General features: G+C 38.7%; 1 pseudogene; it reads left to right on the top strand.

Moving 5' to 3' along the window:
* The first annotated feature begins 3433 nt into the window (after positions 1-3433).
* Positions 3434-13604, top strand: LOC131768234 (small ribosomal subunit protein eS7-like; annotated as a pseudogene).
* Positions 13605-14587: the final 983 nt, after the last annotated feature.

The following is a 14587-nucleotide window of genomic DNA, read 5'->3' as shown; positions in this document are numbered from 1 at the left end:
TCATCACTTTCTGGTTTAGCCTCTGGCTCACACTAAAGGCTTGACTCTTACTTTCATTCTGGCTCAGCTCTCTCCAGCTCAGCTAGTACCCCTCCCAGTGAGGCAGGTGTCCTTGGAGGCCTAATCAGGAGTCAGAACTTAACACCCACTTGGCAGTAGCAAGGTGGTGTCATTCATTCCCTGCTGGAGTGGTATCAGAGAAAACCAGCTAAAACAGAAGATTTGAATAAGATCTAGAGTTTTTTAACATTCAAAATATCCAAGTTTCCATCAACAATCATTCATCATATCAGGAACCAGGAAGATCTCAAACTGGGTCAAAGAAGAAGTGTCAAAGGAAATTTTAAAAATACTTTTGAAGAGAATGAAAATGAATTTACCACATATCAAAAATTCATGGTTCACAGTTAAAGCCGTGCTGAGCAGGAAGTGTACAGCATAAAATGCATCTATTAGAAAAGAAAAAAAGTCTCAAATCAATCATCTAAGTCCCCACCTTAAGAACCTAGAAAATAAAGCAAGATAAATCTACAGTAAGCAGAAGGAAGTAAATAATAGAAATAAAAGCAGATATTAGTGAAATAGAAAAGATAAAAACAATAAAGAAAATCAATGAAACAGAGATGGTTCTTTGAAAAACTGAATAAAATCGACTAACCTCTAGCAAGACCGACAAAAAAAGAAAGAAGACACAAATTACTAATATCAGAAATATCACTATAGACCTTGCAGACATCAAAAGGATCACAGAGATTATTACAAACAGCTCTACACACATAAATTTGAAAACTTAGATGAAATGGAAGAGTTCTTTAAAAAGAAAAAGCTAACTACCATAACTCACCCAATATGAAATAGACTATTTGAATATCCTTATAACTATTAAGGAAATTTAATTCATAATTTTAAAGCTCTCAAAAAAGAAATCTCCAAGCCAGATGGGTTCACAGGAGAACTTCAACAAACTTTTAAAGAAGAATTAACACTAATTCTATGCAATGTCTTCCAGAAAGTAGAAGGGCAAAGAAAACATCCCAATTCATTTTATAAAGCTAGTATTACCCCGATACCAAAACCAGACACAGAGCACAAAAACAGAAAGCTATAAATCAACATTTGAAAACCACATATCCACAGAGGACTAGTATCTAAAATATAGAAACAGGGCTTCCCTGGTGGCGCAGTGGTTGAGAGTCCACCTGCTGATGCAGGGGACACGGGTTCGTGCCCCGGTCCGGGAAGATCCCACATGCCGCGGAGCGGCTGGGCCCGTGAGCCATGGCCGCTGGGCCTGCACGTCCGGAGCCTGTGCTCCGCAACAGGAGAGGCCACAACAGTGAGAGGCCCGCGTAACACAAATAAATAAATAAAAATATAGAAACAACTCTCAAAATTCACCAGTAAAAAAAATAATCCAATTAGAAAACTGACAATAGTTATGAAGAGACATTTTACTGATGGCTATAAGCACATGAAAAGATGTTCAACATAATCAGCAATCACTGAATTGCAAATCAAAACCACAGTGAGATATCACTACACACATATCAGAATGGCTACAATAAAAAATAGTGACACTGAATGTTAACAAGGATGTGGAGACACTGGATCACTCACTGATAGCTAGTGGGCATGTAAAATGTTACAGCCACTCTGGAGAGCAGATTGGCAGTTTCTTAAAAAGCTAAACATGCAATTACTACACAACTCAGCAACCGTATTCCCAGGCATTTACCCCAGAGAAACAAAGACTTATGTTCACAAAAAAACCTATACATGAAAGTTTATAGCAGCTTTATTCATAACAGCCAAAAATTGGAAACAACCCAGATATCCATCACTGGGTAAATGAGTAAACAAACTGTGATATATCTATATCGTGTAATACTTCACTGTAATAAAAACATACGGACCTTGATACAAGCCAAAATCCAGATAATAATACTCAGTGGAGGAAAAAAGCCAATCCAAAAGATTACATACTGATTCCATTTATATAACATTCTTGAAATGATGAAATTATAGACATGGAGAGGAGATTAGTAGTTATCAGAGGTTTAAAAGAAGGTAGGGCTAGGAGGGAAGTGAATGTGGATATAAAAGACGACATGAGGTATCTGGTGGTGACAGAAATACAGGAAGATCTAAATCCTGATTGTATGTGTGTCAGTATCTTGGTTGTGACGTGCACTATAGTTTTGCACGATGTTATCACTGGGGGAAACCAGCTAAATGTTATGTAAGATCTCTCTCTATTATTCCTTAAAATTGCAAGTGAATCTACAATTATTCAAAATTAAAATTTTAATTTAAAAATATTTTAATTTTTTTTAATATGAGGGAAAAGACCACAGTTTGCAGCCAGTTAACATGACAAGGAAATACTTATAAAGAATGTGGCAATGCCTTCAGGTCATTGACTAAGATACCACAGTTTTTCTCAAAATACAAAGAGGATTTATTATAAATTGTACTTCATAAAATATATTAACTCCCTAGCATTCAATTTTTATGATCCACAGTGATTTGATTCCCTCTTCTGAATCCTGCCAATTCTGGTACAAATTACATTTAAGCTTATCCAACTGGGAGTTGCTAAACCTGATAAAAGCAATCATGGTCATAAAGAGATGCTGTAAAATTGGTATTAGAGCTATTCAACCCACAACCTCCTCCCATCCCTCTAGCTCCTTCTTACACACACACACACACACACACACACACACACACACACACACACACACACACAAAGTGTTTGTCTTTTAGGCATGTGCTGCCAGGTAATCAAAGGCTGCATAAAAGTATTGATTTTAAATTATCCTTAATTAACAAACTATTACCTTGACTTTCTGAATAATTCTAACATAAAATAGCTCATGAAACCAACATTCCCTGTTTTTCCTTCTTTCATACTTCTGGACATTGTCCTTTTGTATTCTATTCAGATGAGGAGCTCAAAGCTAAGAAACAGTTACCTAAAGACTGACAACTGGGAATTTATGGACTTTTCTTTTTCTCCATAGTTACTTCTTTTCCGAGAAACTAAATACCATGACCATTGTTCTGCTGCAAATATACATTTTTTTCTTACCCTAAGTGTGGAAAACTAAAAATATAAGCAAAAGCAAATTTTAGGGTGAAAAATAGGCTATTCCTCACCTACTTTCACAGTTTAGTGTCTCAAGGGAATCAAGATGGAGTAAGAGGACCTGGAGCTCACTTTCTCCCACAAACACATCAAAAATACATCTACATGTGGAACAATTCTCACTGAAGACTAACCGGAGACTGGGGGAAGCACTCTTGTACAACCAAGGCTGCAAAAAGACACACATGCAATCCGATAGGAAGGGAAGAAAAGTGATCAGATCTGGACCTGTGCCCTTGAGAGGGGTCCTAAGTATGGGGGGGGGAGAACATAAGTCCTCTTGACATGGTGGAGGACCACTGGGATAAACATAGGGCTGTGGGAAACCTGGATTCTGCTCATGAGACGCTTATGCTGGTTAGCACCCAAGGCAAGATGGAGACAGGTATGCTCTAGATACTGCAGGATCTCACCTGACCACTTCACTGTGCACCCCAGCCTGAGCCAGGCAGACGCTCTGGCTCTGCTCAGTCTGCACCACAGCACAGCACTGGATCTGGAGCAGCCACAAGCAGGGAAAAGACTTGACTGTGGGAAGCAGAGGGGACCAAGTTCTGGGGTGGAGGCTGGGTGGGGTTGTGGCAGCCGTGGTTGGTGCTTGCTCAAGAGGTGTTCCAGAAGCAGCTAAAATTTCTGATGGCAACCACTGGCCACAGCTCATTTCCCCACACATGCCAAGAGTCCACATGGACCCACCTGCCCTGTGGAGCAGTTCTACAAAAGAGTGTGGGGAGCAGAGGCTGGGGGCAGTAATCTGCTGTGAGGGACAAAGGGGGTTTGCACCTGAGTCTGCATCTAAGTGGAGCTGTGGACACCTGCACAGGCAGCACGTCACACTTCGGTCTGCACACCAAACCCATCTTGTTCCAGCACTCTCCTCCTCTGGGGCAAGGGTCCTGGTGCAGGGAGAGGGGAAAACACACACTTAAAGGGAACAGAGCCTGCTAGAACTGACCCTCAGGGCTTCTGCTCCAGCAACTTGGGATCAGACCCTGACCCTGACAGGGTGATGATGGCTGCTGAGCAGAGGGGAAGTCCTGCCCCAGCTGGAGTCCTGGCTCCAGCTCTAGCTCCTCCATCTCCAGCCACACCCCCTACCAAAGTGATAGCTGCCAGCACACCTTGAGGGAAGACATGACTTGCAAATCCAGCTCTCCCACCAAAGACATGGGTCCAATGATCCACATAGTCTGCATAGGGATGCTTCCACATAAGAACACCCCTTCAAGACTGCAGTAGATAAATGTTTCACCTAAATTCATAGAGGCAGAGAAAGTTAAGTAAAATGAGAAGATAGAGGAACTGCTCCCAATTGAAAGGGTAAGAGAAAACCCCTGAAAGAACAAATAATGAAACAGAATAAACAATTTTAAAGATGAAGAATTCAAAGCATTGATAGTAAAAAAGTTAACTGAATCAGGGAAAAGAATTGATCTAAACATGGAACATTTTGACAAGGAACTAGAAAATATTAAAAAGATCCAATCAGAAATGAAGAATTCAATAGCTAAAACTTAAAAACCCACACACACATTAGAAGGAATGAATAGCAGAAAAGTGGATCAGAATGCATAAGTGATCTGGAAGATAAAATAATGGAAATCACACAATCGGAACAGCAAAAAGAAAAATGAATTTAAAAAAAAATGTAAGCAGTATAAGAGATCTCCAAGATAACATTGTGTTCCAACATTCACATTATAGGAGTCCCAAAAGAGAGAGAGAAGGTGATCAAGAATGTATTTGAGGAAATTACAACCTAAAACTCCCCAAACCTGAGGAAAGAAACAGATATCCAGGTACAGGAAGCACAAAGTGTCCCAAACAAGATGAACCCAAACAGACCCACACCAAGACATCATAATTAAAATGGCAAAAGTTAGAGAATATTCTAAAAGCAGCAAGAGAAAAACAAAAAGTTATATACAAGGGAACCCCCATAAAGCTATCAGCTGATTTCTTTGCAGAAACTTTGCAGACCAGAGGGTGTGGCATGATATATTCAAAGTACTGCAACCTAGAATACTCTACACAGCAAGATTATCATTTAGAATAGAAGGAGAGATAAAGAACTTCTCAGATAAGCAAAATCTAAAAGTGTTCATCAATACTAAACCTATCCTAAAAGAAATGTTAAAGGGTCTTCTGTAATTGGAAAAGGAATAAGAATCTATAGGAAAGGGAAAATGTCAATAGGAAAAGAAAATATATAGTAAGGACTGAAAATCAGTCACTTAAATAAGCCAGTACAAAGATTAAAGACAAAAAAATTGTAAAATAAAAAAACTGCAAAAAGCAGCTATAACCACAAAAGAACAGTTAAAAGATAAATATGAAAATGTAAAATATGACAGCAAAAACACAAAATGTGGAAGAAGGGAATAAAAAAATGTACATTTTTAGAATGTGTTTGAACTTAAATGACTACCAGTTTTAAACAAGTAGATATAGTATATCAACATATATGAACCCCATGGCAACCACAAATAAAAAACTCACAATACAGTAAGTTCCCAACATACAAACCTTCAAGCTGTGAACTTTCAAAGATGTAAAGCTGCATTCACATGCCCAATCACATGTTAGTTCACCTGCCTGTTTACATTGTCACATGCGTGCATCCTCTACAAGTAGTTGTGCTTTTGTGTACTTTACTGTACAGTACTGTATAGTGTACAGTATCTTTTTTCAAGCTAGATCTGCAAGAGGACAACTTCATTGAACTACTTGCTGTGCAACACGAGGAGCTTATTAATGAAGGCCTGGTGGAATTGGAGCCCCAGAGAAAGGATGAAGAGAGATAAGAAGAAGAAGTAGTAACTGAAGAGAGTCATGACACAGGAAATGGCAAGGGGATTTTCTTTATCTAAGGAGACACGGTTAGTTTTTGAGGCACAGGACCCAAATGTAAAACTGTACAACAAGGTTGCAGCAGCATTTCGGAATACAATGCAGTGTTACCATGTCATCTCTGATAAGAAAAAAAGGAGCTACTACCCAGACATCACTGATTGTTTTTTCAAGAGGATAGATTGAATTAAATCCAGAAGGAACCAGAACGTGTGCCATCAATGTGAGGCATGAGTGAAAGTGCTACTTGCCCTCTGTCTCCTATTGCTGATGATCCTTCAACTTTACCATCTCCCACCTCCTCTCCCTCCTCCAGTCAGTAACTCTTCTTACCTGTTCACTGGATGCCAGCCCCTGTGTGCCAGCTGTTGTGCTGTATTACTCTACTTTTCAAGGTACTGTACTTTAAGATTAAAAATGTCTTCTTTATTTTTTGTTTGTTTTAATATATTATTTGTGTGAAAAGTATTATAAACCTATTTTCAGTACAGTACTATAAAGCCAATTGTGTTAGTTGGGTACCTAGGCTAACTCTGTTGGACTTATGAACAAATTGGACTTACATGCTCTTGGAACAGAACTTGTTCATATGTAGGGGACTTACAGTAGATACACAAAACTAAAAAGAAAGGAACACAAGCGTACTACTAAAGGAAATCATCAAACCACAATGGGAGAAACAAACAGAAGAAGAAATGAATCAAGAAGAACTACAAAAACAACTGGAAAACAAGTATTAAAATGGCAATAAGTATATACCTATCAATAATTACTTTAAATGTCAATGGACTAAATGCTCCAATCAAAAGACACAGGGTGGCTTATTGGACCAAAAAAAAAAAAAAAGTAGGACTCTTCTATATGCTTCCTACAAGATTCACTTCAGAGCTTAAGACACACATAGGTTGAAAGTGAGGGTATGCAAAAAGATATTTTATACAAATAAGAAGAAAGTAAGGGTAGAAATACTTACAGCAGATAAAATAGACTTTAAAATAAAAGCTGTAACAAAAGACAAAGAAGGACTTTATATAATGACAAAGGGATCAACACAAGAAGACAATTATACTTGTTAACATATATGTACCCAATATAGGAGCACCTAAATATATAAAGCAAATACTGAGAGACATGAAGGGAGAAATGGAGAATACAAAATAGCAGGGGAATTTAGCACCACACTGACATCAGTGGACAGATCATTCAGACAGAAAATCAATAAGGCAACAGTGGTCTCAAATGACACATCAGGCTAGTTTGACTTAATAGATATCTACAGCACATTACATCTCAAAACAGCAGGATACATATTCTTTTCAAGTGTACATAAAACATTCTCCAGGATAGATCACATACTAAGCCATGAAACTAGTCTAACAAATTTAAGAAGATAGAAATTATATCAAGCAATTTTTCCAACCACAACAGTATGAAACTGGAAATCAATTACAGGAAGAAAAATGGTACAAACACATGGAGACTAAAAAACATGCTATTAAAAATCCAAGGGGTCAAAGAGAAAATTTAAAAATACCTCGAGACAAATGAAAATGGAAAAACAACACTCCAAAATCTATGGGATACAGCAAAAGCAGTTCTAAGAGGGAAGTTTATAGCAATACAGGCTTTCCTCAGAAACAAGAAAATTCCCGAATAAACAATCTAACCTAACAGCTAAAGGAATTAGAAAAAGAACAAGAAAACCCAGTCAGCAGAAGGAAAGAAGTGAAGAATAAAGATCAGAGAGGAAATAGAGATCATAAAACAATAGAAAAGTTTTTTTAAAAAAACCAAGAGCTGTTTTTTTAAAAGATAAACAAAATTGATAAACCTTTAGCCAGGCTTACCAAGAAGAAAAGAGAGGACCCAAATAAGCAAAGTAAGAAATGAAAGAGGAGAATTAACAACTGGTACCATAGGGATACAAAAAAATCATAAGCGAATACTACAAACAGTTATATGCGAACAAATTGAAAAACCTACCAGAAATGGACACATTTCTAGAAAAATACAACCTACCAAGCTTGAATCAGGAAGAAATAGACAGTCTGAACAGACCAAAAACTAATAGTGAAATTGAATTTGTAATAAAAAAATCTCCCAGCAAACAAAAGTCCAGGATCAAATGGCTTCACAGAGGAATTCTACAAAATATAATTCTACAAAATATAGGTGTTAGAAGAACTAAAACACCTATTCTTCTGAAACTATTTCAAAAAACTGAAGAAGATAGAATACACCTAAATTCATCCTACGAGTCCACCATTACCCTGATACAAAATCCATACAAAAACACTACAAAAAAGAAAATTACAAGCCAATATCTTGATGAATATAGATGCAAAAATCCTCAAGAAAGTATTAGCAAACCAAATCCAACAATATATAAAAAGGATCATACACCATGATCAAGTTGGATTTATTCCAGAGTCACAAGGATGATTCAACATTTGCAAATCAATGTGATAAACCACATTAACAAAAGGAAGGATAAAAATCACATGATCATCTCAATAGATGTAGAAAAAACATGTGACAAAATTCAACATACATTCATGACAAAAACTGTCATCAATGTTGTTATCAAGGGAACATATCGCAACATAATAAAGACCATGTATGACAAACCCACAGCTAACGTCATACTCAATGGTGAAAGTCTTTCCTCTAAATTCAGGAAAAAGAAAAGGATGCCCACTCTTGCCACTTCTATTCGACATAATAGCCTTGAAATCTAAAAGATTATTGAAGATTTAACTCCCCAGATGTGTGTCTACACTTCTAGGGGCAGATGAGACCCAAAGCCATAGATATATTCCAGAATTTGTAAAGCTAGAAACACTTGTTTTATCTTTCCCAGGAGATATTTATTTACATCTTAAAGGGTAAAAACCCAGGGTCCTTCCCCTTTTCTTTCCAAGGAGAATTTGTTTATTGCAGGGAGCGAGGGTAACTCTTGTTTCCTTGAAAGATGAGGGGACAGCCATTCATCTCCTATATAAGCTCCAGATTCATATTTTGTGGGTCCCTTTCCTACAGAATGACAACCACTCCCCTACTATGTGTAGGCCTGTCCACTGCCTCTTTTTGCATCATCCCTGAACGGGGAAAATTTGGGGGGGAAAGAACAAATAAGGTAATTTCTGTAAGTAACAATAATCTGTCCCTGTCCCAGTAATTACTTTCAGTATAATACAATAAATAGAGATATTAAACATGTATCACCAGGCCTATCTTAAGTGCTTTACATGAATTAACTCATTTATTCCTCATTACAATACTATGAGTTAGGTTCTCCTATTTTTCCTATGTTAAGATGGAACACTGAGACACAGAGATAACAAGTGACTTGCCCAAAGGCTCCTAACTAGTAAATAGCAGAGGCAGGATTTGAACCCAAAGAGTCTAGCTCTAGAAGCTGTGCTCTAAATACCATGCCACACTTCCTCTAACCAGTAATCTTTCTCTTTGGCTATTTATGACTCACACTAAACCACAGTATTCACTGTGTCTAAAGATCTCCTATTCAGTCATATCCAACGACTTCCTTTCACAGTTGAAAATAATTTTACAGATGATCTCCAGCTTATGATAGTTCACATTAAGATTTTTCAACTTTACGATGGTGTGAAAGCAATATGCATTCAGTAGAAACTATAGTTCGCATTTTGAATTTTGATCTTTTCCTGGGCTGGCGACATGCAGTACACTCCTCTCTTGTGATGCTGGGCCGTGGCAGCGAGTCACATCTCCCAGTCAGCCATGTGATCACCAGCGTGACAACTCACAACCATTCTGCACCCAGACAACCATTCTGTTTTTCAATTTCAGTACAGTATTCAATAAATTACATGAGGTATTCAACACTTCATTTTAAAAGGATTTGTGTTAGATGATTTTGCCCAACTATTGGGTAATATAAGTATTCTGAGCACGTTTAAAGTAGGCTGGGCTAAACTAAGATGTACCGTAGGTGAGATGTATTAAATGTACTTTCAACTTACAATATTTTCACCTTACAATGGGTTTATCAGGACACGGTCCCTTTGTAAGTTGAGTAAGATCTGTATAAAGAAATTGTCTTTCTGCCTAGTCTTTGTGGGTCCTGAAAGTATACATGTATCTGTTTAATGCTTAAAATAAAACACTCTCTCCTCAAGATAATTCTGCCAATTTTGAATGGGCTACATATAGGCCATAAGTATTCATGTGTTGATGGCCACAGGCTAAACTGATGAGTTCATTTGATAGTCCCCATTTCTACCACATTGATTTAGATAAAATTGTCTCATATCTGAATAGCTTTCAGTATTTTCTGAACAAAAGTTTTATACTTTCTTCCTCAGCTCCTCCTGGAGAAACCTCTTTGTATATTTTCGTGGGAGTAGCTGGAAACAGCATAACTGAAGAGAGTTTAATAAAGCATTTATTTACAAAGGAGTAGGTAGTATTGGGAGAAAGTCACAAAGGCTGGTGCAGTAACCTAGTGCCAGGAAGAATTAGGAGTTATTGCCACCCCTTGGACTGAAGGGAAAGAGAGGGTTACCAGAACCCTGAGGGAGAGTCTATAGTTGTCACACAGGGTTGCCCTCGTAGTTGTGACCTATAGGAGAGGAACAAAACCAATAAATGGCAACCCAGAAAAAAGGAAGCTAGAGGGATAAATATCCCAACCTATTCTCTTCTCATTATCATAGCTCCAATGGTGCCTCCTGTTAGCCAGACCCAAGCTGAAACCAGATGGGGAGGAAGCCTTTGGTATAGTTCATAAAAGTCAGCCTCCTAGGACAAAAAGCACAGTGAAGAAGGAGGGAAAGCCAATCATGAGAAACAGGAAGTATCAAGAACATTCTGGGATAAAAGAGACTCACGTGAACCCTTCCCTATCTGTTCTTTGCAAAGGAAACTTCTCCTTAAAAAAGCAGTTTCTCATTCATTAGTTACATGTGTTAAAGGGCAAGATGTACACAATTACGGCCTTCTCTGCAATCAGCAGTCACAACAAAGCTATCATGTGCCTTGAGCCATGTGCCAAGGACAGGAAGCCCTGGAGATGCAGGTTGAGTCAGAGGACACACTGTGCAGGTGGAGATCCCGGAAGATAAGTAGGATCACAGGAGCACAGCCCGAGGCCACCAAGATGGAGCAACCAAATGAGATTTATGGAGAAACTAAACTCTGTTCCAAGTAAACCTTATTCAGCCAAGGTGAAGATTAAGATTAAGGCTGAAAGATATATAAACACAAATTCTGTTATGTATTATTTCATTTGAAGACACGAACTATGAAACTTCTGTTTAAAAGCTGGCTGTGGTTTACCTATTTTTATAGCATGTCTGATAAAGTTTGGTGAATACTAATGGTGATAAGGAAATAAACTTACAGCAAGGACTAAATGGACGGGTCTCCCAGCTTCTGCATTCCCCCATCACCTCCACCCGCCACACACACACACACACAAAGTCTATTTATTATCCATAAAACAGCACAAGTGATTCTTTTGCCATATAAGTCAGATCGTGTTACTTTTCTGCTTAAAATTCTCTAGTGTTTGCCCATTTCATCTGCAATACAATCCAGACCGTACCAAGTCAACAAAGCCCTACGAGAATTTTCCAAACCATGCATCACCCTCATTTATGGATCATGAAATAAGGTTCCCCAGAAACCCACAAGTGAGGTCTCCCCTTATTTTCTTCAAATGCAAAAGTCACATACCCAGAGAGAACTTTTCTGACTACCCCATAGAAAGTAGTCCCATCAACATTTTCACTCTCTTTTTTCTTAACCTTCTTTATTTTTCTCCAAGTCTTTTATTATCAAGTGAGATATCATGTATTTATTTGTTTGTTTGTTTCATCCCTTGATTTACTGAAATGTAAGCTTCATAAGAACAGGGACTTTACCGTATTCACTACTGTATCCCCCGCATGCCTAGAACAATGGGGGCTCAAAATGTGTTCAAGATGAATGGATGGATGGGGAAAGGGATGAGGTAACAGGATGGTCTTGAGGAAATAATATGCTAAGAGGACTCTGGAGCTAACAGATGACCCAGTTTTCTTCTGGAAAAATCACCTTGCCTGTCACGTCCCCCTGCTGTACACCCCAAACACACACATATACACACACCTCCCTCATTGCCACCTGCAGGACCCTGCCTACTGTTCACAACATCAGGAGAGGTAAGGCTTCAGCCAGGTGGCAGTGGGGAGAAGAGTGTGGAGTGAGTATTTGTGTGATTATCTGCTTTGCCTTGCCTAGATTGAAGGCTTTAAAGGGATGCCGAGAAGCAGGATTATCTACAGACCCTACAATCTGGCTTTGAAGGCTATACCAACTAAAGGCTTCACTGTGGTCAGCAAGAGCCCCCAGCTAGCTCAGATCCTTAGCACCAACCCTCATCTCTTAAATTTTATCAGACTCTCATTTTGGCCTGCCTTATCCACAAATCCAACCTTATTCCAAACATTTTTTCCTTCAGAAATCCCATTAATTACTCTGATTAAATATATGGCAGTTTTAATAATTCAGCAACCAGGAAACAATTAATTTCATAGTATATGCAATATTTTTAAGTCTTAAAAGAGAAAAAAACATGTTTATTTCTTAAAGCAACCATATAGCACTTGTTATTAACAAGACATTACATCAAAATCAGCTGTTTTCAAAATAAGTGAATTAGTCCATTCCATTTGCAAGTGCTCTGGCCCTTGTGACCAAGGACCCTCTACCCCCAGCTTTTGCTGCCCCTTCACCACAGATTGGTCTCCTGGGGATCCCACCTGTCCTTAAAAGGAAGGAGACAATGAACACCATTCTCCAGATAGCAAGGCTGAGGATTAATACAGAAAGGCAGATGGAGGATTGGCCCAGATCACACTGATTGGAGGCCCAGCAACTCCACAGAGTTTTGAAGAATAAGAAGGCACCCTTAGAAAAATCAAGGGCTTCTCTTCCTAAGCCTCCTAGTGTCGGTGGCGGCAGCAAATGTTGGCCACATTGGCAAGGTCCAGGCCATTTTCAGTGCCATTGTGGAGATCGTGAAGCCCAATGGCGAGAAGTCTGACGAGTTCAAATCGGGCATCCTCCAGACCCTCCTAGAGCTGGAGATGAACTGGGACCTCAAGGCCCAGCTGCGCGAGCTGAACATCACATCCACCAAGAAAATTGAAGGTGGTGGTGGTCAGAAAGCTATCATAATTTTTGTTCCCGTTCCTCAACTGAAATCTTTCCAGAAAATCCAGGTCTGGCTAGTGCGTGAGTTGGAGAAGTTCAACAGGAAGCAAGTTGTTTTTATCGCTCAGAGGAGAATTCTGCCTAAGCCAACTCGAACAAGCCATACAAAAAATAAGCAAAAGCGTCCCAGGAGATGCACTCTGACAGCCATGCATGAAGCCATCCTGGAAAACCATCCTTGGTTTTCCCAAGTGAGATTGTGGCCAAGAGAATCCGCGTGAAGCTGGATGGCAGCCGACTCATAAAGGTTCATTTGGCTAAAGCACAGCAGAGCAATGTGGAGCACAAGGTTGAAACATTTTCTGGCGTCTATAAGAAGTTCACGGGCAAAGATGTTAATTTTGAATTTCCAGAGTTTCAGTCATAAACAAAAATGACTAAATAAAATATTATTCACAATTTTTTAAAAAGCAAGGACTTATTCAGTCATTCATTTATTCATTCATTCAACAAATATTTATTTGCCAAATAGCAGTCTAACACATACCAGTTATAGTTTTAAGCACTGGGGTAAAATGATGAGCAAGATAGACCAGGTATCTACCTTCATGGAGCTTATGTTCTAGTGGGAGGGAAAGGAAAATAAATACAAAATCAAAAAGTAAGCCAATAACCAAAAAGAAACCAGTTAGACAGTGAAAGCCAGTGCAGGAAGTAACCTGAAGTAAGGAGGGAGAGAGTGAATGAGCACCTGGTCTTGGGTTGGGTGAGGTGGGAGGTGCTTTAGTGGAGGGGACCATGGAAGGCCTTTGAGTAGTGACAGCTCCAGTGAGTGATGAAAAGCAGACACCATGAAAAGGTCTGAAGAAGAAACGTCCTGGCAACAGGAACAGCAAATGCAAAGGCTCTGAAGTAGGAACAAGCTTAAGTGTTGGAGAAAAAGACCAAGACAGCTACAGCCTGGTGAGCAAGGGGGAGGTAGTTGAAGGAAACAAGGTCAGAGGGACAGCAGACCCCAGATCAAATATACACACATATATATGTGTGGTTAATGTCATTGTGAAACAATGTAAATGCCAAAATCTTTCTTAAGAGAGTGGCTCTACGACATAAAAAAATTAATAACCATCAAGGTAAAATGCCAATGGATACTCATTAAAAAACTGGGAAAGAACAGAAGATTATATAGGAAGTAAGAAGGAAATTGTTCATCCTATATCAGGAAATGTCAGCATATGTGATGTTGTTCTTGATTTTGAGGAAGAAAGAAAAGTAACTGATTTCTGAACATTTACACCTAAGCTAACAGAATAAAAAAAGAGCATGTGTAATTTCCAAATAATTAGAAAAAATAATGCCAAAATAAATCTCTCTTCATCTAGAAAGAGGAAAGACAGAGAACTCAAAAGA

This window comes from Kogia breviceps, chromosome 13, assembly GCF_026419965.1.
Source record: "Kogia breviceps isolate mKogBre1 chromosome 13, mKogBre1 haplotype 1, whole genome shotgun sequence".
Lineage (NCBI taxonomy): Eukaryota > Metazoa > Chordata > Mammalia > Artiodactyla > Physeteridae > Kogia > Kogia breviceps.
Note: the sequence above shows the minus strand (reverse complement) of the source record. Positions and strands in the feature narration are given on the sequence as shown.